The sequence below is a fragment of the Elephantulus edwardii genome, unplaced genomic scaffold (genome assembly GCF_000299155.1).
Source record: "Elephantulus edwardii isolate Elephantulus edwardi_28Jun2011 unplaced genomic scaffold, EleEdw1.0 scaffold00011, whole genome shotgun sequence".
In the NCBI taxonomy this organism is placed as follows: Eukaryota; Metazoa; Chordata; class Mammalia; order Macroscelidea; family Macroscelididae; genus Elephantulus; species Elephantulus edwardii.
In genome coordinates, this window is record NW_006399761.1 from 21,787,755 (window position 1) to 21,793,621 (window position 5,867).

The window sequence follows — 5,867 nt, forward strand, 5'->3', positions numbered from 1 at the left end:
CATTAGAACGATCAAGTGTTCTGGGATTCCCATTCTTCTCAGAGTCAGCCACAGTTTGTTATGATCTACACAGTCAAATGCCTTATATTAGATTTGTTTTCTTTTAATCGTGAGAAATACAGACAAAACATATCATCAATGGGCTTCAACATGGTGAGAATTGTGAGAATGGCTCAGGCTAGGGCAAGGTTTAGATCTACTGGTCACAGATCTCTATGAATAGATGTCAACTTCATTACACCTAACATCAACAAAGAGCCCTCCCTAATTGTGTAGCCAATAGTGTGGAGTGCTGGTGTCCAAAAGGCTGCTCACCTCAAGTGGTTTGAACTAACCAGTGTTTCCATGAGAGTAAGACTCCGGTAAACATTTACAGCCTTGAAACCCCAGTCGGGGGCCACTTTGAGTCAGACCTAATTGTCAGCACTGGATTTACTATTATGGAATGGAGGAGAGAAAAAAAAGTACTAAGGAACAAACAGTCTTTTTATCACTGTGGTTTACTGTTAGAACACTCAAGACTTTGGGGTTAAAAGGTTTCTTTTCATTCACAATAGGGGAAAAGTTATCATTCAGAAACATAAAGGGGAATTGTATTATGCAATTTACATTTTCTACCTCTTGAAAATGTTAGAAAGCAAAGATGCCACTTGCAGGATGCCAAGTGTCCCTTACCCAAGCCATAACAGTTCAATTGCCTCATGGTAAGAACCTGCGCTGCAACCTGAAGGCACAGGTTCAAAGCCACCACCAGCTGCTCTGTGGGAGAAGGATGAGCAATCTCCTCCTGTGGGGTTAACTGTCTCTGAAAACCCACTAGAGGATCAGCTACAGGTGCGTTCCGTCTCAACGATACACAATTAACACATGAATATGAAGGCTGGACAATGATTAAGGAAGATCGAAGAAGAATTGACAGTTTTGACTTATGATATTGGCAAAGAATAACAACTATACCGTGGACTACCAGAAGAGTGGACAAAGTCTGCCCGGGAGGAAGTTCAGCCAGAATCCTCCTGAGAGGCGAGGATGATGAGACCTCATCCAGATACTGTGCGCAGGTCATCACGAAGTACCAGTCCCTAGAGAAGGGCATAGTGTTTGAAAAAGGAGAAAGTCAACGAAAAGAGGAAGACCCTCAATGACATTGATTGATGAAATGGCTTCAGGAGTCGTCTCGGGCACTGACACCATTAATTCTGAAGATGACCGAGGACCAGGCAGTGTTTCATTCTGTTATATCTGGGGCCTCTAGGAGTCATAATGGCACTTAATGACATCATATATTATTCTCTAGTGATTGAAAATGGTTGTTATTATGTGCTATCAAGTACGACCCATAGTGACCCTCTGAACAACAGATCTGACCCCTGTCCTGTCCTCTGCCATCCTCACCGTCTCTGACAAACACTAGGCCATTGCTGCAGTCACCATGTCAGCCCAACGGGTCTTCCTCTCCTTTGCCGACACTGCACCTTTCCAAGCATGATGTCTCTCTGCAAGGAAAGTGCCTTTCCTAGCCATGTGCTTGTAGTGTTTATCATCTTTGCCTCCAAGGATGCAATTTTTGTCTTCCATTTAAATAATTGAAATTTAAATAACAGAAAAAGATACAAATATACACTCGCTAATTGCTTATGTCGTGTATGATTTTGTTAAAAAAGCAATAGCATGAACACTGTGACACTGATGTATCAAATGTGATAATGGTCACCCATGGTGGACAGTGTTTGGTGGAACTCTCTGATTCAAACAAGCTTAGAAGCAGGAGTGGCATCCACTTCTGAAATAGCTTGGCTCCAGAAACTCTATGAATGTGGAGAATTGATGAAAGTTATACAAGTGTTCAGGTCTTTTTTTGATAGGGTTGCTATAAGTCATCTACAACTCGACGGCACTTAACAACAACAACAACATACCCTGTGGCTGTTGTTAGGTGCCGTTGAGTCAAGTACAACTCGTATTGACCCTATGAGCTACAGATCTGAACCCTGTCCTATCCTGTGCCGTCCTCACAATCTCTGACACACTTGAGTTGCAGTCACTGTGTCAGTCCATAAAAGAGTTCTTCAATTCTGCATGTTGCAATGATAGCTCCATTATAGGGTTTGTGGCTTACTCTTCATATACAACTGACGACTATATGCTTTTCATAGCCAGTTACGTATTCGAAGGAGGTACAAATGATCCTTACTTGCTCCAACCTGTTGGTGAACAGCTGGTAGTCATGAGCGTGGCTCTCTCAATTCAGAGACGGTAGCAGAGCCCAGGTCTGGTCTGAGAATGAATGGGGAGTAGAGGAAGGTCTTTTTGAGCACCTGAAACTTCCAGAACAGCAAGTCTCACCGCGGGGAGGCGTGCCAGCTGCTCGGGGTAACGCCCTTGAGCATGAGGCCATGCACGTCAGACATTGTTTGGTGACAAGAATAGAACACTATTCTGAGTAATAAAGTTCTTATTCAAATTCTATCAAAGTACACAGATGTTGGAACCTGGCAATTATTCAAAAAAGGAGCTTTTCCTTTAGACGTTCTTAACCTTTTTGCTCTCTATTTTTGATGGCATGCGTAATCTGAATTAGCAACGAAAACGTGTGTCTCTCAAATCTTTACCTCAACCCCCAAACCTGATTCGCAGTTTTATTTTGGGATCAGCAGCCCATTCATTGGCATTTGGCTGAGAATGATGGCAGATTTAGGAGGGAGGACCCAGTCCTTGGAAAAAAAAATTATGTTGGGAAAGAGAGGAAGACTCTCCAAGAGATGGATTGACAGAATGACTGCACCGAAGAGCTGGATCCGATCAGAGATGGTGAGGAAGGTGCAGAATAAGACAAGGCTTATAATTGTTATTCACAGAATCACTGCGAGTCATCATCTACCCAGTGACACCTAACTACTGTTCTTAAGCACGGCAGAAGCATATCTGTGCCACCGTTTCAGCATCTCCTTCATCTCCAGAGCTGCTCCCAGGAGTCTGAGCAGAAGAGGAAGTCACAACACAGGTCATGTTTACAGTGTTGGACCTTGGCCTTTCCCTGTGTATGGAATTGATTGCACTTAGTTACTTTGTAGAGCTTCAGCAAATATAATTATTAATTCACTATATTGTCAATCATCTGTAAGCACCTCTGTACTCAGTCCTGTGCTTACACAAGATGATCAGAAAGGGCCCCCATGCCCAAAGAGCAGACGTGAGACAGTGGCATCGATTACAGTCATAGGAACAATGGGCATATAGAAGGAAAATGCCAACAGGAAATTATACAAATGGTTGCAATTATTAGCTGGAATAATGGGTATCTCTTTTAGATTTTACAACCTTCCTCTAATTCTACCATGATCTTATAATCGTAGTATATTCTTCTAATGTTTTAACATTAATTTTAAAACAACCCAGTGATTTCAAGTCCTAGTTTTAAAATTTGAAGACTGAATTTTTGTTTATTTGAATGAAATCACTTTAAGCAATAGAAGCTTCATTTTTAATAGCAACTGCTTTTTAAAATCATAAGTTATTTATTTAGCCATAATATAAGTTCTATTATATGAATAACACAATTATTACAGCCAATCCTTGGAGGGAAGAAAAGGACTTGAGTGAAAATTAGATAATAAAATATCTCACACTCTTCTGTATCTGCTGATAAGAAGGACAATGAGGTTAATAACCATTTTTGGCCTCTAGCTCAATCATGTTTTCCTTTATTAAACTCATTCATTTCCAGACAAGAAATAAAAACACAATATGAGCTGGAGTGACTAAGGATGACAGAAGAATCACTGATGCTTTGAGCTGTGATGCTGGAGAAGAGTATTGAAAATACCATGAACTGTCAAAATAACAACCAGGTGTGTCCAGACCAAGCTGCTCCTTGAAGGCAAGGATTTTGGAGCTATGTTTCACATATTTTGGGCATGTTGCCTGAAGGTATCAGTCTTTGGAGAACGTTATTATGCTTAGAAGGGTGGAGGGACAGTGAGGGAGAGGAAGATCCCAGATGAGATGGATTGACACAGTAACTGGTGCAATAGGGGTAGGTGTGTTGAAGACAGTGGCTCAGGAAAGGGCAGGGTTCAGAACTATTATGCAAAGGGTTGCTATGAGTAGCAGGTGACTCAATGGCACATAACAACAAGAACAACAATAATAGTGCTCTGAGCAACCCCAGTGGCACAGTGGTTAAGGATTTGACTGCTATTCAAAAAAGGCCAGTGGTTCAAACTCAGTGTTCCCTCTTCTGCAAAAAGATGTGATCATTTGCTTCTGTGATGGAAAGCATATGGGACTGTTCATGTTATCGTATATGGTTGTTATGAATTGGACTGAATGTCAGTAAGTTTCTTGTTTTGTTTTCCCAGAAAAGGAAATATCCTGATGACACAAACTATACATTCACAGGGAAATTCCAGAAATTCAAGCTGGCATCTGAAAAGTCTGTGGAAGGGAGTTGTTGTTGTTATGTGCCCTCGAGTCGTTTCCGACTCATAGCGACCCTATGCACAACAGCCCTAAACCCTGCTCTATCCTGCGCCAACCGCACCGCCTCTGACACACCCATCCCGATTACCCCAGTCACCGAATCAATCCATCTCATAGAGGGTCTTCCCCTCCTGGGCCCTCCCTCCACCCTCCCAAACATGATGTCCCTCTCCAAGGACCCGTCCCTCCTGGCAACATGTCCCTGATCATATCCCTGCATCAAGAAAACAAAAATTGTCTCACTGGACCAATAGGCAACATCATATTGTTGTTATTGTTGTGCACCATCAAATAAGAACCAACTCATAGGTGACCCTCAGCAGGTTTTCAGAGTCAGTAAGTCACATGAGAGGAGACTGCCCATCCTTGTCCCACAGAGCAGCTGTTAGATTTGAACTGTGTGCCTTTGGGATTATAGCACAGCTTCTTACCACTAGGCCACGCAGAAAAAAATTGAAGTGGTCAACAATTTCATTTTACATGAAATTCACAATCAATACCAATGGTAACCGCAGTCAAGAAATAAAAAACAAAACAAACCAGAAAAACCCCACGAACAAAAATCCCAAACCTGTTGCAGTAGGAAAAATCTTATGTTGAGAACCTCTCCAAAGTACTAAGAGCAAAGATGTCAGTTTAATGACTAAGGTGCACCTAATCCAAGTTATTAACAATGTCATCTTGCTCAGTTCCATAATCAACACTCTTGGTACCAGCAGTTGGGAAACCAAAAGAGAGTTACTTTATGAAAGTTTACGGTCAGGAACCTCTCAAAAAAAAAAACAAAAGCAAGGATGTGACTCTAAAGACTAAAGCACATCTGATCCTGATCCAGACCATGATCTTCTCAACTCCTTGCTCTGCATCCGAGAGCTAGACAATGACTAAAGATGACAGAGAAGAATATATGCTTTTGAGTTGTGGTGCCGGAGAAGAATAGTGAACATATCATAGACTGTCAAGAAAATGAATAGATCTATCCTAGAGAGAGTGAAACCAGATTGCTCCTTAAAGGCAGGGGTTTTGAAGCTCCATCTGACATACTTTGGGCATGCTGCCAGGAGGGACCAGTCCTTGGAGAAGGACATAGTGCTTGTAGGAGCAGACGGTCAGCCCAGGAAAGGAAGACCCTGGATGAGATGGATTGACTCAGTGACTGTGGCAATGGAGTTAGGTGTTTCAGAAACAGAAAGGTTGGCTCGGGATAAAGCAAGGTTCAAAGCTATTGTTCATTGGGTTGCCACGAGTTGTAGTCAACTTGATGACACATAAAGACAACAACAACAACAATCCAAGACATGGTCTTTCTTTCTTTCTTTCTTTCTTTCTTTCTTTCTTTCTTTCTTTCTTTCTTTCTTTCTTTCTTTCTTTCTTTCTTTCTTTCT